Source organism: Lissotriton helveticus, chromosome 1_2 (assembly GCF_964261635.1).
Source record: "Lissotriton helveticus chromosome 1_2, aLisHel1.1, whole genome shotgun sequence".
NCBI classification, from domain to species: Eukaryota; Metazoa; Chordata; class Amphibia; order Caudata; family Salamandridae; genus Lissotriton; species Lissotriton helveticus.
This window is the reverse complement of record NC_136058.1, coordinates 457,583,190-457,606,343: the sequence shown is the minus strand read 5'-3', so window position 1 is coordinate 457,606,343 and position 23,154 is coordinate 457,583,190. Positions and strand designations below refer to the sequence as shown.

Genomic DNA, 23,154 nt, shown 5'->3' with positions numbered 1-23,154 from the left:
GTTCACACTTACTGGCTCATGTTTTAAGTATTCCCGCATGGAGGCAGCATCATCACTACCTGCTGTGAGCGCAATCACCCTGCACAAAGTCCTTGTTTGTGCTGCAGAAGAAAATGGACGATGAAATGCAACCAGGGAAACCAGTAAACCCAGACAGGGAATAAGCATTCAGGGTCTGAAAATAACACAGAAAAGTGGGTCGCAAACATTTTGGCTTTGTTGTAACTCAAGTTGCTTTACTGCCCGACACAAAGAGCTGATGTTTCAAGATAAGTATCACTGATAGTGACTCCCCTGTAGGCGAGGGCACATTGCCTGGTTTTTGCAAGTCATGAAACTATTGCCCGAGCAGTGGCCCTGTCATCTGCCTGTCTGATGAGAGGGAAGAGGAGAGAGACTTGTCCGGCAGCAGTCCGCCTGCCCTTTGAGGAGGACCAGCAGCAGAGCCTGTTGTGAGGAATGGCCCAGAAGGAACAGAGGAAATGTGGCAGAGTGCCGAGAAGTCCTATGAAGTGCCCGGGGTCCCCCAGTCTCCCTGACCGAGCAAGTCTGTGTCTCACTTGCCAGTATCAACTGCTAAATAAAAAGAGCTGATTCGGAGACGGCAGAGGGGAAGATGCAGACAACCACTGCTGACTTTACCGCCGTTGCACTTCTGTGATAACACCAGCACCTCAGTTTCAAACTCTGGCCTAGGAAATCGAACCCAGAAACATACAGAGGCCCGCTCCCTATATAATGCAACGCCTCCAGGCTGGGCGGGTTTGCTGTTTTGACCCCGCCCTCACATTCTCTGCCCCCACCCACAGGCCCCGCCCTCACCCACAGGCCCCGCCCTCACCCACAGGCCCCGCCCCCTCCACTCCAACAGGCCCCGCCCCCTCCCTCAGGCCCCGCCCCCTCCATGCTTTGCGTCTCTTCCACCGCAGGTCGAGGCCGTTTCTTACCTTCAGTCTGAAGAGTCACGCGGGGGTCTGCAGCTGCGCATGCGCGCGACACTCGGTTTGTCTCGAGTGCGCATGCGCAGGATGTCTGCCTGTGACGAAGCACAGTGAGAGTGAGAGCGCGTCACCGTCACGCCCAGCCTCGCGCAGCCTGCAGACTCCAACCGAGAGGGGGCGCCACACCGTCAGCGCCGAGAGGGGTCAACACTGTCCGTCCTCACACACGACAGAGCGCGGGTCAGAGCGGCCTCCACGGGTGAAGAACTGCGCATGCGCTGAGGACAGGTACGCGTCACAGAGAGCTCCATGGTTACAGGTACGCATGCGCCGAGGAAACGATCGGCGAGGGCCTGATTAACAGCGGCGCATGCCCCGAGGACAGATACGGATTAGAGAGGGCCCCATGGTTAACAGCTGCGCATGCGCGGAGGACAGACACTCCACATGCGGGTCAGAGAGGGCTCAATGGTTTACAGGTGCGCATGCGCTGAGTAAAAGGAACGGCACAGACACTGCACCATCGCGTCAGAGAGAGCTCCATTGTTCACAACTACGCATGCGCGGAGCACAGGCAGAGGTCAGAGAGGGCTCCTGAGCACAACTTGTGATAATAAATGTTTCATCCGAGGCGCCTCGACTCCCCCCCCCGCCTCCTCCACGCTTTATAAAGATCCTGAATTAAATACAGAATAAACCACCCCCTTGGGGACTGCTGCTGCCTCCCCCTGGGAACCCTGTAGGAAGATAGAAGGGGCCCCTATGGGTGAATAAATGAATGCATTTTTTTATTTTTTTATTTATTTATGCGTTTTTATATAGTGCGGCCTTTACTCGAAGGCGTCAGGGGCTTCACAATAGGAACAGCACTGATACATGAGGAGAAACATTACAAGTGAACCAAATACAAAAGCAGACGGTAAGTTACACGAGGCAAAAGTGACAATTGTGAGCAAACAAAATACAAGAGGAGTAAACGGTGCATTACAGGAGGAAAGAGTGACAAGTGTGCAGTTACAAGAGAAAACAAACTATAATTAGAGGTCATTTACTGCAATATATGCTAGACACTGAGGCACAAGAACAAACGCGACGTAGGCACTGGTGGCGCTTGAGCAAGTATCAAAAGCAAACAAAATGTGAGCGGAGCAAACAGTGTGTTACAAGAGAAAAGTGGCGGGTGCAAGTTACAAAAGAGAAACAAACACGGGTAGAAGGGTAATACTGCAATAAATGGCAAACACTCCAACCACAAGAACACACTGGGAAGACACTTCCATAGTCCTGGAGAGTAGAGTTTTCAGCGATGGGAGGTCTTCCTTCAGATAATAGGGAGGGCGTGAATTACTTTTGGAGGTGTCTTTGGAGGAGGAGAACAGAGCTGCCAAGGTTTCAGATTGCTATGTGTGACATTTTCATAATTTCAGTGGAATTATGAGTGACATTTCAACAACTCTGAGTGACACTTTTTAGCAAGCAAAATCAATCAATGAAGCTGAGGAAAAACAATTACCAGAAATTCCACCCCTCCCTCCTCCTTTTAAATTCATGAAGAACTATTTTAAAACACTGAAAAGTTTGCTGTCATTACATATTTAATTTGCAATCATATCAACGGTTAATACAGGCAGAGCAATCTATTTGAATTGCACTGCTGCGAGCATGTTTTTTTTAATATTGTCAGAGCTGAAGTTAATGTTTAAAAAATACTTCCGTTGCTAAAGCTTCCTTTTATTTCCTCTGCAACTATTATGAGGGGTTTAGCATTTCAAATACCCCCTTAATCACTAACGCTGTTCACCAAAAGGTGGTATTGTCTCTTTGTTACTATTAATGGTGCAAATTAACATTATGTCAGAAGTCATGAATTATCAGACTTGAGCGGCCAAGAAGTGGTTTCTTATTACAACAGGGCAGCCAGATCTTTTGAGATGACTATAAAAGCTTATCTGCTCTCCCAATGGTCGGCATGAGAACAGCCCTCAAACTGGCCAAACACAAGGAGTGTGCTTGATCAAAGAAGAGAGTGAGGACTAGGTAAGCTAGTCCGGATCCCCAATTCATATATGGTATATCAATAAGGACTAGCTAGAGGTGCGAGACTCTGTTATGTACGCTTTTAACTGAAAAACCATTGGGTTTGTTATAAAAGCCCTCACCCACCAACCTAGTTGGTGGCATGCTTCATCATCGGGCCCACCACAGTGACACCTAGCGTGTCCAGGGTGTGCTTCAACGCCAGAATTACTGCGGAGCTGGTATGATTGCTGAGTGTGCAGTGTGGTGAGTGAGAAAGTGAAATTTAAAAGCTATACAGTGGGTCCCAGTACCCGAGGGTAAGATAGTTACATTTTATTAACTGGGCCCCTGTTAGCGGATAAAAAGGCAGTCGGACGTATTGGAGAGTTTATGACCCCCTACGTCCAGTGTGGTCTACATGTTTCAGCCAGGCCTTTAAAAACTGGCTTTCCTCAGGACCAATGAGTGATGTGGTGCAATTAAATAATACAAAATTATAGTGGGTGTGTTTGTTTTTTTAAATGTGTCGCACTCCCTAAAGTGCGTCTATATGTAGAGGGGAATTCCCTCTTGCTTTTAACAGGCTAGTGTCTGTAAAAGCCTCCTTGGGTCAATCGGCAGAGAAAAAGACCGGAAATGCCGGTCTGGTTCCTCCTTGGACCTGTCGTCCTTCTGCGGCATTTCACAGCTGTCTGACCGAGGGGGTGAAGTAGTATATGCTGAAAATTAAGGTGTACTCGCAGATGAGCCAATTACCAGTCAACATTATGTGCATAGTGCTCATGGCGACAGGCTCACGGTCTGCACTCATTCACCTTAAACGCACTGAATTCACATCCTTCAATGTATATGCAGTCAGGACAACAATCTGTGCATCGACCTCTACACATCTGAGTTTATTGACGAATGTGCACCCATGCTCCTGGCATCGCCACATGTGAGAATACCATGAGACCTGCAGTGCACCCACTCAATATCTTATGAACGTGCACCTTAAATTCTGACATTACCTGTACCGCAATACACACGCATGGTTATCTAAATGTGCACTCACATACCTCTGAGCCAGCATTCCCACAAGTCGCCACCAAACCACTAGAACGCAAGCTCAGGGCATTGACTTTGGGCAAGACAGCCTCAGACTAACGACCAGGGGGTACCCTAGAAAACTAGTGAGAAGGGCCATGAAAAGAGCGTGGTATACGCACAGGGAACACCTGCTTGAAACACAACCAAAGAAGACACTGTCTAGAATTACTTGCGTTACAACATTCAGTACAGTCAGCAATAAGCTATTGAAACTAACTAAAAAACATTGGTCTGTACTGGATCCATTGGAGCTCAAGACAGGGTCCTCACTTTTTTCCTTCAAAAGTGGACGTAACTTGAAAGACCATCTGGTTAAGGCAGCGACTGCGTCCAATAGAAATAACACAATTGAGACCTGTCTCAATCTACCACCTGTCCTAGGACACTTTAAGTGTAATCACTGCATGGCAGGCAAATTTACCTGTAACACCAAAGTGTTTGAGTATGAGAGTTGTAAGCACATACTGAAATTCTTTACGAATTGTAATTCGAAAAACATCATTTACTGCATTAAGTACCCCTGTAACCTGCTCTACATTGGCCAAACAACCCAGCAAGTAAAGACACGGATCTCGCAGCATAGGAGCCAAATCCGCTGCAAAGTAACTACTGCACCACTTGTGGAACATTACCTTGAATATGGACACTCAGTAAATGATTTAAAGTGGCAGGTGATTCATAAATTGATACCAAATGCGAGAGGAGGCAATCAGCAAACTACCCTGAACCGTTTGGAGTGCAAATGGATTTACAATTGCAAAACGATTGAGAAAGGACTTAAAACTCTTGATGAGTGGAATACATATACTTGAGTATAATCCTTTGATGGATCTGAACTTCTGTAGTATATACTACCCTCATGCACTGCCCCTCGCCGAATGTTGAACAATTTATTACTGTTTCTCTTGTTATACAGGTTTTTCACTTTCAGATGTATTACATACCGTGTACTGTTTGACTAGTTTGTTTTTCAACTCCGCGCAGCGCAATTTAATGACGCTCACATACTAGAGGTCTATCCAAGCCCTTTGGAATTAGCCACACACCCCAAAATACTCTGCCCGTGTCATAAATGTAAATATGAAAAAATGCACTCGTTAGCCCTTACCCACCTTACATGACTATACAGATATAGCTATGAAGTAATATGCTTTATAATCGACTTTAGTCCACATAGTTAAGGCTCCCTGTAGTGACGACCAGTGTCTCTGCGGAGCTCTTGCGCAATATGACATCAGTCTAGTGGACTACAGACCACAGGCGTCTATTGCGCATGCGCGATTACTAGATCTCTCCGCGCATGCCCGGTCACGTGCCCGGAAATGAATTAAATGCTGTAGCTGTGCCCGTACACTTTCGCGAGTGCAGCGAGGAACTCAGACACCCTTTCTCAGCCACGAACTAAACAGATTAAGTAAGTGTAACCCCTGGCGGGGCGTCATGATGTGCCTATGCCTTCCAGTGATTTTAATTCATTCCCTTTGATTTTCCACAGCTCAAGGCAGCACCTAAAATTGGAACCTGGTAACTATGGGGCATATTATCAAGGGGTTTTATCTCCGCTTTTTTGGCTTTAAAAGCCAAGAAAGCGGAGATAAAATGATCTCCCTATTACCAAGCTGTCGCTAACACCAGTTAGAGACAGCTAATAGGAGATAGCGACCATCATGGGCCCCACTTTGCATGTCAGTGATATTTATCACTAATGACATGCAAAGTGGGCGTGCCAAGATGTTAGCGACTGGAAACAGTCGCTAACATCGCTATCTCCTATTACCAACTTTTGGAGATATTCGCGCTAAGCGCGAATATCTCCAAAAGCTAACACCTGCCCTGAGCAGTTCTTAGCCATGTTTTCCAATGGGAGGTGGATAACATGGCTAAGAGCATTTGCTCGATAATGCATGAATATCGCTGACTTTTCAGCGATATTCATGCATTGCGGCCGTTTTTTATCGCATTTGCGATAAACCTTGCTAATAGCAAGGTTTATCTGCGATAAAAATCGCCGATTTGCGGCGATAATTTTTGTCTCTAAACAAGTTAGAGACAAAAATTATCGCTAGTTGTTGGTAATATGCCCCTATGTTTTTCGCCGGTTTTGTAACACAGTCCCCCGGTATTAGACCAAAACCCTTTTCACTCACGCTCGATTTTCTTTTTTTTTTTAAAAACTCACTGACGCTCTGACTTCACAGCGCCTGTTGTAAAAAATATGTATATAATCTTATTTCTCGCTTGTTGTAGTTTTTAATGGAAGTTACACCCGTCCATCTATCTTCTGACCCAAATCTACTTGAATAAAGAAAACCTAATGAACAAGCCCGAGTAAGTTAGATAGTAGCTCGATCTAACTATGATTTAAAAATATACCATTACCCCTGATTAAGCGATTGCCTAAACCTCCTACCTTTCAGAAATGCCTTAATCCTCCCACAAAGAGCATCGTGTGAAAACCCCTGAAGTAGGGTGCGCCGAATGGCTCCATGAGTAAGTCTCATATATGAGATGCGAACAATTCAAGTTAACACTAATTGTTCCCTTGATAACCATACTGTGCGCCTCTTTCTGCAGATTGAATCGCTGAAACTAGTACCCCGCGAGACTGCAAATGTTTTTCGCGCCAGAAATGAGTGGGAACAAATGTTAGTTTGCAAAAGTAAGTTCTTAGAAAAATTAGAAAGCGCGCTATTACTCACGTAATAGACATGATCACCAATAAAAATACTCAGCACGCTAGCACACGGTTATCAGTTTAGCGCCAAACCTGATCTTATAAATATATTTCTTTTAAAAAGTCATTGTGTATGCAAGTGAGATCATCATGCCACTGGGAGCACTTATATTCACTACGTAAAGAATGCAATTATGTAGGGCCATTTGTTAAATTTACTTACTTCTTTGCAGTTTCAGGAAGCTCCCCAGTCCTGAAGATGATCTAAAATTATAATAGATCTAAACGTCGTCGACCTACCCAAGGAAATGCCCCCACCTCATTGTACATAGCTTTGTGGCCTATCCCTTGTTGTTGTGTGCTATTTCGGTCTGTTTCACTATGTTCACTTATGTCACGTTATGAACCTTGTCACTCATGTGAGCACCTGAAACTCCTTCGTACATATTATGAATTGAAAATAAATGACTATCTATATAATTCCCTACATGTTCAGCTCCCAAGCGTGAATTAATTATACGCTGTATCTCTTTAGGTCCTATACTGTGGAGTGGTGTGGCTCACTGGTTAGAGGCGGCAGACCCGGAAGCAGAGGTCGGCCCGGGACCAGGGTTCGATTCCCGACGCGGCAGGGTCTTGGGCCATGGTCAGCGGACTCGATAATTCTCGCCTCGGTGCCTACTCCAACCATGGGTACCACTCAGCAACTCTGGGCAATAGCTTGCTTAATCTCTACTAACGGCCCCATCAGCGCCGGGGATGCTTGTCTTCACCTTGGAGATGCCCAGGAGGGACCATCTCACAGGGAAAGCCAGGATGGGTTCCCCAGCGGTATACAGCGCCGGGACGCCCCTTTGCTGGGGCAGCTGTGCGCTTTACAAGTATACGACATTTAACATTTAACATTTAGGCCACCACTGAACCATTGTTTTTCATACATACGTCTCAAGCTCATTTTATGGGGTACCCTTGTTTTCAAAACTACTAGGCTCCACCCTCGCCATGGTTCTCATGACTACTGGAAGTCTTACTGAGAGCGGGGCATAGGCCCCACCCACGCCATGGTTCTCATGACTACGGGAAGTCTTATTGAGAGCGGGCATAGGCTCCACCCATGCCATGTTTCTCATGACTACTAGAAGTCTTACTGAGAACGGACATGGGCTCCACCCACGCCATGGACGTATTAACGCGTGCCAACTATAATGCGGCTATAGACAAAGTGACAGATAGAGTATCCAAATGGATACGACTACTTCTTTAGACGGCGGGGAGGATATCCCTCATTAGGATGGTGATACTACCAACATTGTTATACCTATTTACCAACATACCCTACCATCCGGGCAGCTTTTTCTTCAATACACTTAAGTCACAGCTCATACGGCTCATCTGGGCCGGGAAATAGGCACGGCCTAAACTGACCACACTGATGTTACCATATCACCAGGGAGGGTACAATGTTCCCAACTTTGAACACTACTATTACTGTGTGCAGGTGCACTTTGCAGTATATTGGCTCAACCCGACCCCATTCATGCCTCACCTGGCGGTGGAGGATGGCTACATGGCCTGACACCTCCAGAGGAGTACCTGTTTACGTCAGTCAAGGAACGGGAGCGTGACCCGTCCACTGTGAACTGCACTATAGCTGCATGGCGGTGGATAGCCCACAAGTTGGAGACTCCCCTAATGTACTCCCCTAGGATGGCCTTGTTACCCACTCTGCTCTTACAGGTCACGTATGAAGGGATATGTCGTAGAATGCTCGACAAACTACATTACAGCACCTGGGCAGATCTGTATACTGGGCGACAGTTCAGAACAAAGGAACAATTTTTAGGGGAGCAACCCCCCACCACCATGTATATATTCATGTATACTCGACTCAGACAAAGTGTAAAAGCCATAACCCCATCATTTCCTGCAGAACCTGATACGTTCGCACTACTACACGCACTGCTGCAGACTGAAGCCCCCACGTCACTTCCACGTTGTATAAGTATGTGAGAAATTCCCCTCCACCTCACCCCTTACGAGCCAGAACGGAATGGAATAACTGCTTGGGTGTTCCCCTTACGGACGAACAATGGGAAATCAGTTGTACACAGACTGACAGTAGACTGCGTCTAATACATTTTAAATTTTTGCATAGATTATACCACACTCCGGTCCGGCTACATAAATTCCTCCTCAGGACCGATGACAAATGCGAACGGTGCGGGTGGGAAGGGGCGGATTTTATTCACTTGGCGTGGACCTGCCCTCAGGTGGCGATTCACTCGGCGGAAGTTTTTGAGGACATCTCTGCTATGAAAGGAGTACAGATACTACCAACCCCACACTTGGCCCTCGGGTTTAATCCAAGGTATTGCTACAGTACACAAGAAATATTTGGCAATGGGAATGCTACTCACGAAACGGCAGGTGGCCTGCAGATGGGATAGAGGTCAGGCCCCCAAATTCAAGACCTGATTGCATGACCTATCCTCTTGGCAGGAACACCTACACTGCTATGCCGATCTCCTAACTAAAAAGACCGCTTACCTACTGGCCCAGGGGTCAGACGAGGTAGCGGACCACGTAGAACGGGTAGAGATAGTTGGAGGCGAGGAGGGTGATGAGGCTCTAATAGGGGCTACGCCGGAGGGTACAGATGTGCTTTCCCCTCAGACTATGAATGAGCATGATAGCAGTACATAATTGGATGGAACGGGTCGAAATCTTTATCCACACAGATATGAAGTGGTGTCTTAAACAATGTAAGTAACTCATGTGAGATAACATTCAAAAGTATTTCTTCAGAGCCCTGGACTTCGAAGCTGACTTTTGCTGATCTTTGTAATATGCCAATATGCCATATTGTATGGGTTGGGGGGGCTCTTTTGTTATGGGTTGGACAGTGGGAGGAATGACTGCAGCGTGTTACAAACGTATTCATCAAAGAACATGAAGCAAAACAATCATAATTATCTTTGATCGAAATTGACTTTATTTACTATGTAATGGGCAAATCTTAAATAAATGTTTTTCAAATTAATAATGTGGGTTGTGGTTCAAAGTTTCTGTACATGGTTACGATCTTGTCATGAAATAAGTGGGCGAGGTTTTCACACAGCTCCTGTGAGGGTGTGATGTTGTTTTTGCTGGCAGCCGGGTTGGAGAATTCCTTAACAATTTTGAAAAGTTCTTTGGTGTTGTTGATGCTGGTTTCAATGTGTGCGTCAAAGACTGTACTCTTTGTTGCCCCCAGCAGGCGATGGTAGAGGTTGGATGAGGTGTGGCGAAGCAGCCAGAGAGCCTGCCTCCAGAGCGCCGGGCTAGTGATCTGATCCCTGTTGCCCCCAGCAGGCGATGGTAGAGGTTGGATGAGGTGTGGCGAAGCAGCCAGAGAGCCTGCCTCCAGAGCGCCGGGCTAGTGATCTGATCCCTGTTGCCTACGGCAGCTCAGCATCATGAGACTCCGGTCAATAGCTCACTTAATCTCCCCGGTGGCTCCCAGTGCCTTGAAACCTTAAGGGGTGATATGTTTGCACTTAACAGTTATGGAAGTGTTGAAGGCGGCCTTGTTAGAGGTGTCCTTGTTGATATGGGAGAGGTGTGGCGCCGCGGCCAGGGCGACTGACGCTGGAATCTGGGGATCACGGTTCGATCCCCGGCTCCGGCGGCAGGTTAGCCCAGCACCATGCGACTCTGGGCAATAGCTTGCTTAATCTTCCCGACGGCCCCCAGCGCCTAGAGACCCTAACGGGTGATTGTGCGCTATACAAATGTGGATTATTATTATTATTATTATATGCCATCTCCTCCCCAACTGTTTGCTGACTCATTTCGCTGTTATGAGTTGTTGTGTGCACCAGGTGGCCTTTGTAGAGGATTTTCTCTGGATGTTGCTATTGATGGGGATGATGCTGTCTGCGCAGTTGGTGAACTATCACTTAAGTTTATCGCTCCCTGTTCATTGTTGGTACTGGTACCAAGGTGGTGTTGCCAGCGTTCAAGGAGCAGGTCTCTGAGATTTTAATCCACCTCCCCTGGGGGTCATTGGTTATCTTGGAGGTGGCTGTGCGGGGTCTGGAGATGCTGAAGTGGATGATGAAGTGATCTTGAATTCTGTGACTTGGCTGCATTTTACGCCGTTGCTGTAGGTGAAAATGGGTCTAGCTTGTCCTGTGGTATGTGTAGGGTTGTCAATAACCTGGGTCAATGTGAGGCTGCTCATACGGTCAAGGATGTGTGCAGTGTTTTTGTCGTTGGGTTCATTTGGGTCATCGATGTGTAAATTAAGGTCACTGAGTAAGACGTAGTCCTTGGGGCAAAGGCTAGGAGGACAATTAAGTCTGCAATTTTGTTGCAGAAGCTGGAGCGTGGGCCTGAGGGTCGGCATGCAAGTGTGCCTCTGATGGTTGTCTTGTCATCCATGTGGAGCATTAAGTTGAGATGTTCCATGGGGGTGGTGGTATTGTCAGCGGTGGTGAAACACTGTATGTTCTCTGTGTGGATGATGTCAATTTTTTCTTTTTTTGCAGAGTTTTATATAGCGCAAACTAGACCCGAACCGAATCAGGTATCAGAGCACTTTACATAGCACCAGTTACGTTACATGAGGACACACTTTCATTTTAGGCACGAGAAGATTAAGTGATTTGCCCAGAATCACAGGAGGTTTTTGGCGTCGTTACCGAGACTCGAACCCAGATCCCCAGGTCCGAGGTCGAGTGCCCTAGCCGTTAGCCCAACTCCTCTACCCATTTCTTCTTCTGGCTTGTTGGTGCGTTCCTGGTGTCTAATTTTGTATAACCCTGGGTGGAGTTTGCGTAGGCATGCTACGCGGAATTCTGCGAAGTCGCAAAAAAACTCAGCGAGCTACGTGGATTTCCGCAAGCACACGGAGTTGCTTGTTCCGCCCATTCGCAATGCGCTTTTCCTGTTCGGGAACACATATTGCGTGTTCGGGGGCGCTTTTGCGTGCTCGGGGGGAAACATCGCACGTACTTGCCCATGCGGTCAACAATGGTCGTGGCCATCGTTTTTTTTCACTGTTTGCTATGGTTCTGGGGCCTGGTTTTCTATCCTCCCTATATCTTTTCAATCCTTTGTTTCTAGAAACTTTTTTTTAATCTATTTTATTTATTATCTATCCCTCTCTAATCCTGACTCTATAATTTGTGTTTTTTCTTACTTTTGTGTGTTTTTTACTGGGGTTTTCACTCTTTTTTATTAGCTTTTTTCATTTCTTTTATTTACTTTCTTTGTTCCTACTTTTTCTTTTCCACCCCTGCCTGTCCCAGAACCATGGGAAAGAGCAAGGACAAGACTCAGAGGGATCAGAGTCTGAGCCGCGACCGCCTTCCTTGCGGAAGGCGGCACCCACAAGGGGTGCACCCTTGGCTCCTATATAGTGAGGTGGAGGTGGCCGCACTGGTTTTTAGGTCTCGCTACGCCGTGTGTAAGCACTGCTTAGAGGGACCTCTTGGTATCGCTCTGCACTTTCCTTGAAACTCATGCATGTTTTGCACAGTTTCCTATCAGTGCTCGTGCATGGATGGCAATTCCCTCGCGGGATCGAGCAGCAGCGCCATCTGTTAATAATTATCAGGCCTGCACTGCTGGCTCCTGTAAAGGAAATGCTGTACATGCATAGCTTTAACTTTCACGGCCACGAGACCACGCTTGTCTTTCAGCGGTGGTCTTCTTGTGCTTCGCGTATGTATGAGCTGCGTGGGTTGCCCTTGTGTGTATGTATGTATGTGCCACATGTACGTGTTGTCGGTCTGAATATGTAACTTGTGTATTATAATATATATCGGGGTTGACAGCTCGTGGATAGGTAGTATGTGCCTGTTCGGATACATTTTAAGTATGTTGTAAATACGGCCGATCACATCGCTCCTTCCTGTCGCTGAGTGCCTAGAAGCAGCACGCAAAGGTTGAAGAAGCGCTTGGTGAGTGAGAGGGTGACCCTCTAGCGCTCGGCCGGATCCAACCCACCCCGCTCGCTTAGAGGCTTATGTCGCGTTCTGCTCAGGGGCGTAACATAGGCCCCCGCAGCCCAGGTGGTGCGGGGGGGCCCTAGCTCCTAGGGGCCCCCTCGGCACAGAACTCTGGCCTGGAGAGCTCCTGATTGAGCCCGGAGGCCCCCCCCAAGTACCGTACAGGGAGGCCCCCTCACTTTTTGTTACGCCAGTGGTTCTACAGCCCTAGTCCAGGTCCGTCCGTGGAGCGGACAGCTCGTGTTGAAGTTGAGTCTATCTCCTCAGACCCCCTTTGTACCACCCCAGTCCGTGCAGCGCACTCGGTGGGAGCTGACAGGACCCCTGGGAGCACCCTGGGTGGCCGCACCCTTCACCTCTCGCCCCCGCCGTCCGGCCTGAGCCAGCCAGCGCCGGGGTAGCCGCAGGCTCATCAAGTCTCTCGGGGCAGCCGCTTGCCCCACCCGGGGACATTTTGGGAGATCAGTTCCCCCGGGCCCCGATCTTGCCGCCGGGGGCCCACTCTGCCTGTTTTGTTTAAGATTCTCTGCACGCGCTGCAACATATCTTTATCCAGGCTGGGATTGTGCTCTACACAGCTTGATATTGGGTATAATAGGTCAGGAATGCAAGAGAGAGGAGTTGGCCTAAAGGCTAGGGCGCTCGACCTCGCGCCCGGGGGGGGTCTGGGTTCGAGGCTCGGTAACGACGCCAAACGTCCTGTGATTCTGGGCAAATCACGTGCAATTTATACTGCACACTGCCCCACCAAGCTTTAAAAACAACATTCATATTTGAGTGTATTTCACACTTTAAGTGTTGTGGGCTTCAGACAATAACTGAAAGCATGGTTGTTGTTATTATAACATATGTTAATAACAGGCAATATTTCTATTCCTTTTAGAGTCATCTCTTATCGCCCATCATCCCCCCTTTCTACCTGATATGGAGCTGGAAGAAATGCCTGCATCCTTTGTATGCCAGAACACCAGTCAATGCAAAGTAAGGCAACTACCTTTGATGTCTTCTCATATCAGAACTGCTCAATGTGGAGTGCTAACAACAACTATTTTATTATTAATTCAGAATAGCCCAGGATGGCTGCAGAGTCATCAACAGGCAGTGGTAATGCCAACGCATTAGCACTCACTCAGCCTGTGGAAGAATGGATGATGCATTAGGAATTAAAAGCAAGACTTGCCAGACAACAATCCTAAAATCTGGGTCGTTCAATATTGTGAGACCTATACATGTGTGCAGCCTCAAACAAGTAAATGCTGCAGCGGGCTGGAAACGTACCTGTGGTCAACGGTCAGACAAGAACGCCTTTCTGATCATAAATGTAAAATATTTTATGAGCTTGTCGATTCACAGATTGTGTTTTGGGATAATTGACAAAAATGGTCATCGTTTTGAAATAACTTTGCGAAAACTGACTCTCAATTGTTTTGTACCGAAATCTGTAAAAGTAGCTTTTTAGTTATCAAAACACTCAGGGGCATATTATCAAGGGGGTTTATCTCCGCTTTTTTGGCTTTAAAAGCCAAGAAAGCGGAGATAAAATTATCTCCCTATTACCAAGCTGTCGCTAACACCAGTTAGCGACAGCTAGTAGGAGATAGCGACCATCTTGGGCCCCACTTTGCATGTCAGTGATATTTATCACTAATGACATGCAAAGTGGGCGTGCCAAGATGTTAGCGACTGGAAACAGTCGCTAACATCGCTATCTCCTATTACCAACTTTTGGAGATATTCGCGCTAAGCGCGAATATCTCCAAAAGCTAACACCTGCCCCTGAGCAGTTCTTAGCCATGTTAGCCAATGGGAGGTGGATAACATGGCTAAGAGCATTAGCTCGATAATGCATGAATATCGCTGACTTTTCAGCGATATTCATGCATTTCGGCCGATTTTTATCGCTTAGGAGATAAACCTTGATAATAGCAAGGTTCCTAAGCGATAAAAATAGGCGATGCTTAGCGATACTTAGCGATAAAAAAATTGTCTCTAACCCTACTTAGCGATAAATATCGCTATTTGTTGATAATATGCCCCTCAGGGGCATATTATCAAGGGATTTATCTCCGCGTTTTTGGCTTTAAAAGCCAAGAAAGCGGAGATAAAATTATCTCCCTATCAGCATCAGGGTGCTAACACGCAAATTCGCATGTTAGCACCCTTTTTCTCTACGTTTCCCCTTGCATCTCTAATGAGATGCAAAGGGGGCGTTCCAGAGAAAAATAATAGGAGAAATGTTGTTAAGCGACATTTCTCCTATTATCAAGGATGTCGCGAACCCTGTTAGTGATTAAAAAAGCAGCGCTAACCGCGGTTAGCGCTGATTTTTTTACACCTGGTATTTTCCTGACTTAGGCATGATATCCTATGGAAGGTGGATATCATGGCTAAGGTTGTGAGCCCCTATCATCAAGCTAACGCTAAACTTCGAGAGATTATTGTTGGTTTCCCAGCGATAATCTCTCATTTGGCAGTTAGCGCGAGGATTTTGATCACTTCTGAGATAAGCGTCTGTGATCTCAGTGATAAAAATCCACGCTACCGGCGATAATTATCCTAGCCCTAAGTGCGCTTAGCGATAATTATCGCTGGGGCTTGTTAATATGCCCCTCATTCCCGTTACATAGATGTCTGTCAGTAGTCTATAAACATAGTCAAGTTTACTAAAACATGTTTGTTCTAAACGATATAAGGTTTGACCAATATGTTAGAAAATGCACAATTTATCCCTCTGTTTTCTTGTATTGGCCCTAAGGACAGCTTCACCCCGTTGTTCGAAGTGTTAGCCGCGCCTCCATTAGGTGGCCTGTTATCTCCCTGACACTAAAAGTTCAGGTCTAGTTGCATCCCTACTCAAAACACTGTCACAGACTCCTCTTTGGGCACAGGACACTGACACCCACCCACCCTCAATGCACAATCATATTCTACTCTGAGCACAAGACACAGGCCTCCACCTACCCACAACACCCATTCACAGCCTCCTCCCTGTGCACAGGGTCCTGTCTGGATCCTGCACTCGTGCCAGCGGGTGGCTCCACTTGAGGACTTTCTGTGAGCCTGCTTCTGTCATGAATACTAGTTTGGAACCTGTGCTGAACTTCAGTCTTCAACCCCTCTTGGAAATCAGAATCACTCCAGATCCCATTACAGGGTTTACTTATCAACCATGGATGCATTATGGTACTTCTGTGCCTCACCTTATCACGCGAAATGGAGAGGAAACTTTTGGTGAGTTGTATTATACTTAAAACTCTGTCTTAGCTCTTTCAGTATGTGCATGGGCGTCCTCGCACACGTTCTGGACATATTACGAAACTAGTCTGATCCATGTTTCACTCCGGATTTTAATTCTGCCTACTGGTTGCTTCCTGGAAGCTCTGTGCACTCCTTCAGGCAGGGAGCTGGAGAAGGGACTTAGGCCCAGATTCATCAAACAAAAATCTGCTCGCAAAGGGGCAGATTCTGAGAATCTGCCCCTTTGCGAACGGTATTTTTGCATTTGGGATGCTTCATCCCGAATGCAAAAATCGCAATGCAGACTACTTGTACTACGTGAAGTTCAAAGTATGCTACGTGAAGCTACGTGTAGTGCTGCTACGCAAACTATGCCCAGGGTTAGTTATAAACATAATTTCTATTTGTAATTGTTTAATGTTTTCTAAGCATATGATTATCACACTAAATAATAGTGAAATGTTGTCAGAAAAAGAAGACGTATATACTTTTTAAATTAACTATTATTAAAACAACAATAAATAACTAGAAACGGAACTGCAAGATAATAATATAATAAAAAACTAGAAATATAACTTTAACATAATAATATAATAAATAAAATGTGAGGTGGACTCCAATGGAAGGAGGGTAGGTAACCTGCAAAACAAAAATGAAAATAAGTCTTTAAAATGAGATTAATGTGACTGATTGAGGTCAAAGATCCCAAATTAAGGTAATACTTGGCAATATTTGGTTATTTGCACATCTGCAGTATGCCTTATACATTCCACCTCTCTTATAGGTCCGCGTTGAAGAGGTGTTTGTAGGGAAGTGTCTACTGCGTTAGATTTACAGTATTGACCAACAAGTCTTTAAAATGACTCAGAGATGAGACAGAATTAGGTGAGAGATCACGTCATTATCCAGGACAATATCGTTTATTTCGAATGCATTTAATTGGAGGCATTATTCTCCTAGGCCGCTCTGCTTACCTTGTGTTACCACTGTGGCGAACAGAGTTCACAACTTGATTTTTGCTTTGGTTCTACACTGCAGACTATATTACATTCAGCCTTGATTTATTTATCGGCAGAGTGGACAGCAGTGTCCATAACTTGAAAAGTGAAAAAGAAACAATGTGAGAGAGCGGGAGAGAGAGAAAGAGAGAACAAATTACATTAAAAGTGTGAGAGAGAGAAAGTAATAGTTGGAGCAGGAGAGGTAGTGTTAATTCTGGAGGAAATCTTCGTAGCTCACCATTTTGCTTCCATTGTGTGTCCAAGCACGTGCCGGTTCGTAGTGCACCCTCATGTTTAGTGATCTGAAAGATAGTATAGAGTTAGTAATAGCAGAGTACATACAACTGCACAAGTATATTTCTGCTTTATGTCTTTGGACATTCAGGATACTGTATTATATCCACTTTCACTGCAATGTGGTGTCTGTGCGCTCTTTTTCTCCCATAGTACAATACCACATGCACTCCCACTACAGGTGGCTGATATAATCAGACGTTTGGTTAAACTACGTACTGATGCAGTCCGTTTGCGAGAGGAGAAAAAGGCAGCAGAAGCAGCTGCACAAACATCCCGGATTAACATGGCACGAGCTTCTACTCCTGAAACAGATAAGAATGTTGTAGTTCATGTGAGACCTATGCTGGAAGCCGCACCTTTGTATATTCCTCCTAGAGGTACAGGAACAAATGACGATAAAAATTCTACTGATGCGAAGGGTTACTTTGTTTAAAATTGGGTTTATACTCCTTGGAATAGAGTGGATGTCATGGCCCTTAAAACTACATTACCTGATCCACGAAATAATCCAGCAGCCTTTTATGAGGAAGTTGAGGGTGCTATTAGCTCTTGTAGCTCTGCCCGATATTGACCTGTTTTTCGGATTGATATTACCCCCTGATATGTGGAGAACTGTGCGCAAAGTTGATGATCGTGCGGCTTTTGGGGCATTATGAAAAGATTTAGAACAATTAGTTGAAGAAAGAGAACCTGTGCAGAAACTGTGTCAGTTAATTCTAGATCTTCCAGCAGCTATTATAGTGAAGTTAAAAATGATTATTCCCCCTAAAAGGATAGATTGGACTGTATTAGCGTCTTGTAAGCAAAAGACAAATGAATCGGTTTCTGACTTCTTCACGCGCTTTGAAGAGGCATTCCACAATTTTAGTGGCCAGTTATTGACCGATGACACGGGCAGGCATCTGTTCGTCGATAAATATGTTGCAAACCTGTTGCCAGGAATAGCTAGTCTACTAAAGGCCAGTGAGAGTTCATGGACTACCTCTTCTCCGGTTTCTCTTCTAACTATGGCTCAGTATTATGAACGCCAGGAATTAGAAGTGAAAGGCAATGAGGAGAAAAAGACTGAAGAATTAAAAACAAAGGTTATGTTGGCTCAGGCTTAAGGTCCGCCTTCTAGAGGCAATGATAGAGGTGGACGTGGATCTTATGGTTCGTCCTTTTCCTCTTATACTCGTTCAAATTTTTCTGTTGATCAGTATGCGTATTGCAAGAAATTTGGACATTGGGCTTCCGATTGTCCGTCACTACTTGCTCAGCAGTATCCACGTGGTCGGGGACAAATGCGAAATCGTTCAGGATATTCAGGGCCTAGAGGAAGCACGGATGATCATGCTAGGTTTGATGCTAATATACGTGGGCAGGATGGCTTTAACACTTTTGATAGACAAAATCAATATCAAATGTCTGATTATGTGCCGTCTGATTTGAAAGATTCTGTTTATACATATAATTGTCAGGGTCTAACGTACTGCGCCTACATTGTCACACCGAACTACAAGTCCCATGAGGCCGAGGGCTGGAAGTCCGGTATTAAATGCATTTGGACGCACATTACGTCATGCCTAATTTTGAGGAAGTTCCAGGTTGCTCGCTTCCCGGTCAGAGGAGCGATTCTGCAGATCCGGCGTGTTTGGGCTCAGACACGTTTCTATATAGAGGGAGCGCTGCCCGCGTTCAAGGATTCCTGGTGGGAGCGTACTGAGTAAATTGAACTGTGTTTATTCTGAACGGAAGGGAAGCTGTCTCTTCCGCTGCTGTGGAGCGAGTGGCAGAGGCTTCTGCTATGGCTTTGGTTGTAGGTGGCGGAGTACGGTGGTTAGCACCACGTACTACCATCACGAAAACTCAAATACGGCATTGTGGTGTGGTGGAATACTGTGGTAGGAACCACGTATTACCGTCACGAAGATTGTGGGATAGAGTCTCTGGTGCGCGGAATGCGGTGGTAAGGCACCACGCATTACCGTCACGAAGAAGGGAAAAGAACCTCCCTTAGTTTGGCAAACAGACTGGTCATTGGATTATAAATGCCAAAGCGGAAGGCAGTGGTTGTTCCCACGCCTTGCCGTGTTTGGAGAACTAGCTTCTCATAGGATCTACTTATGCTAAAATGTTGGGCATAGGTGACTTAACCTCTTAGCCCATGGATTTTTGTTTCTTATTTTAAAGAAAAGGAAAGAAGGGACCTATGGTTTCCGGAGGATTGTCCTGTTGTTTATTTTCTTTTGGAATTATATTACATTCACTAGTGGTGAAGCTTTTGAGCCACAGTTTCAGGTATCCATCGAGATCCTAGGGTGACATCAAGTATATGGTTGTATTGCAGAAAAGCATAGCATTGATTCTTGTGTGCTCCTTCCACACAGGTTCCAGAAACCAGAGAACCTTGTTGGCTGCTGTCATTAGCTTGAGGAGTCTTGGTGATTGTTAAAGGTGCATATCATATCCTAGCGAGATCATTTGAGTGTAGTATTATGTGTACTTGAATATTAACAGATGTTTTGTCTTTTCAGGTTCCTTTCCCCGCTGTTCCCTTCCTATCCTTCCCTCGCCTGATCATTCGAATACTCTGTATATTTTTAAATCAGACTGTTGGTAAGATCTGGAGGTGGACCATTCTTGCTGCATCCTGATCCTGCGGAGTGTACCCCTGACAAGGAATGTCTAGGATGGGGTAAGGAATCAGTTGAAGTTCCAGTAGATCAGAGGGGTCCCTATGTTAAAGCACATGTTTTGGGTTCTACTGATCAGTTTCTGGTTGATACAGGAGCTACTCGTAGCGCCTTATCTAAACACTTGGTTCCAAGGGCTCCCCTGTCCTGCTTAACTATTGCATCAATAGGTTTCGATAGAACACCTTCCCTTAGCCCACTGTCACAACCACTTGGATTTCATGTTGATAAGTTTACTGCTCCATGTCCATTTTTGCTTTCTCCGAACACACCAGATAATATTGTGGGTCTTGATATGCTTAACTATTTCAGGGCTATGATACGATGTTCTCCATAAGGAGTATGGGTTATTTTGAATGACAACTACCCTGTGATGGAGAGATCCTGTATTGTTAAAGCGGACATTGCACTAGCCTCACTCCCTAGTACTTTGTGGGCTACTTCAGACACCGATGTAGGGCAAATGGTTATCCCATCAGTGCATATTAATGTCAAGGAGGGTGCTTCATTGCCACAATTGCCTCAATTTAAAATTTGTCGAGAAGGAGAAGAAACACTTACACACATTGTTCATGATTTGATTATGGTGGGGGTTGTGGAGGAAGTTCCTTACAATGTTTTCAACAGTCCTATTCTTCCTATCTTGAAAAAAGATACTGACACTAGGTTTTTACAGATTCATTATTGATTTGCAAGAATTCAACAAGGTTGTAGTACCGCAATATGCTGTAGTTTCTGAGATAACAACACTGCTTACCTTAGTTCCTCCAACAGCAACTACATTTTCTGTGATTGGCCTGAAGAATCCTTTCTTCTCGATTCCTAATTATCCTGATAGCCGATATTTGTTCAGTTTCACTTTGAATAATAGATCGTACAGATTTTGTAGAATTCCTCAAGGGTACACTGAGAGTCCGAACATTTATAGTCAATTGCTGAAACGACAACTTGATTCTTTTACTTTGACTGAAGGAGTAGCTCTCATACAATATGTCGATGACATCTTGTTGGCAGCTGATACGCCTGAGCAGTGTGAAAAAATGTACTTTGGCCCTACTTTCTTTTCTTACTACACACAACCATTTAGTATCACGGAAGAAATTGCAATATTGTAGACCGAAGGTTACCTATTTAGGTCACCTTCTGTCTAAGGAGGGTCGTGCACTTACACTAGATCGCATACAAGCAATTTTAGACACATCAGTACTTTCAACTCAGAAAGATGTCCGTGCATTTATTGGTTTGACTTAGTTCGGCAGGCAATGGATATTAGTTTTTTCACACATAGTTAAACCCTTGCTAGCGCTTTTGACTAAAGACACTCCGCTGCCCCTTCCATGGACAGATGAATGCCAGAATGCTTTTCGGCAGTTACGACAAGCTCTTTGTTCTGCAAAAGTGTCAGGCACACCAGATTACACGAAGGCTTTTACACTCTATCTACACGAGAGAGATGGGTGTGCATTGTCAGTTTTAGTACAGACACACGGTGACAAGTAGCGTCCCTGTGCATATTTTTCAGCGGTTCTTGATCCTGTTGCTCGAGCATTGCCTGGGTGCTTCCGTTCAGTTGCAGCGACAGCTGTGTCCATACGTCAGAGTGAAGGGATAGTTTTGTCACATAAACTGTTGGTGCTAGTACCCCATGCGGTTGATGCCCTTTTGAGTCAGACGAGAATGCAGCATCTGACTAGTGCCCGTTTAACAGGATACGAGTTGACACTGTTGACCCCTCACATTACACTGAAAAGATATGCAACACTAAACCCAGCTACTTTGTTGCCATATCTAGCAACTCAAGCTCAGTCACAGGAGCCTCACGATTGTATAGCCCTTACTGAGGAACAGACAAAGGTTCGCGTCGACTTGCAAGATACGCCCTTTCAGATGTATATGGGGAATTGTGGGCGGATGGGTCCTGTTTGAAGTTACCAGATGGTACGACTTCAGCTGCATACGCAATCACGACACTTGAGACAGTATTGGAAACAGCTCGTATACCACAGAAGTCAGCTCAAGCTGCTGAGTTAAAAGCTTTGACGTGCACGTGTGAAATTAGCACTGATTTGTGTGTGAACATCTATACGGATAGCCACTATGCTTTTGGAGTGGTTCATGATTTTGGCCTACTCTGGAAGGAAAGAGGCTTTCTTACATTCCACGGGATGCAGATAATGCAAGGAGAATTAATAATAATAAAACCATTTATTGAGCGCCTGGTTACACTGAACAGTGTGTCCCCGCGCTATAGTACCCCATCATTAAACCATCAGACCAGCCAAACCAGTAGAATCTCTAACACGACACAGACCACTAATCTATAGGGAAGAGATGCGTCTTAAGTTTCATATGGAATCTCCTCTCGGAGGGTTCCATCTGTAATTCAAGGGGCAGTCTATTCCAATAGGAGGCCGCTAAGTAACAAAATGAACGCCCGCCCATTTTGGCTTTAAAAATACGAGGAACTGAAAACAGCATGCTGCCCAGTGACCTTAAGTGACGTTTTGGGCGGTGGATGTTGAGGAGCTTGTTCAGATAAGGAGGTCCTTTCCCTTGTGCAATTCGATGGGAAATGCACATGGCCTTGAAAAGTATACGCTCCTTTATAGGAAGCCAGTGCAATTTGGATAATGCATCTTTCCCTGAAGCTCTGCGTGGGAGGTTGAGAACTAGGCGGGCAGCCATATTCTGGACTCTTTGTAGTTGTCTCAAACCTTTTTGGCTCAGCCCTATAAGTAGGGCATTGCCATAGTCAAGATGAGGGGTGACTAAGGCATGGACAAGGGATTTCCTTGAACTCATCGGTACTAGGTCCAGGACCTTACGCAGGATTTTGAGGACTGCGTAACATTTGCCAGTAACCTTTTCGATATGCTTCACATATGAAAGTTTGGTATCTAGTATCATTCCCAAATTCTTGGCTGAATCCGTAGGGACAGGGGTCTGACCAAGTTCTGCTGGCCACCAGTCTGATGACCACGCTGAAGGAGCCTTACCAATGAGCAACACCTCAGTCTTGTCTCCATTCAGACGCAGACAGTTGTTGTTCATCCAGCTCGCTACAGCTGAAAGACAGGCTGAAAAGTTGATAGCTGTCTCTTCACCATCTTGACTGAGTGTGATCATCAGTTGCGTATCATCGGCGTAAGTTATAATATTAACACCGAAGGACTCAACTATACGTGCAAGGGGTTCCATGTACAGGTTGAACAAGGTAGGGCTCAAACT

At 45.6% G+C, this 23,154-nt stretch overlaps 1 long non-coding RNA gene across 3 annotated transcripts in view; it reads left to right on the top strand.

The window, feature by feature from the left end:
• Window positions 1-968: 968 nt before the first annotated feature.
• Window positions 969-23,154, top strand: part of LOC144807731 (uncharacterized) — a 423,118-nt gene continuing 400,932 nt past the window's right edge. For 2 of the 3 annotated variants that reach the window (XR_013606400.1, XR_013606401.1), the window contains exons 1-2: window positions 969-1,229; window positions 13,600-13,697. This is a non-coding gene — a long non-coding RNA (uncharacterized LOC144807731). Of the gene's footprint in view, window positions 1,261-13,599; window positions 13,698-23,154 lie in introns of all 3 variants that reach the window. The other variant, XR_013606402.1, reaches the window with a different exon arrangement.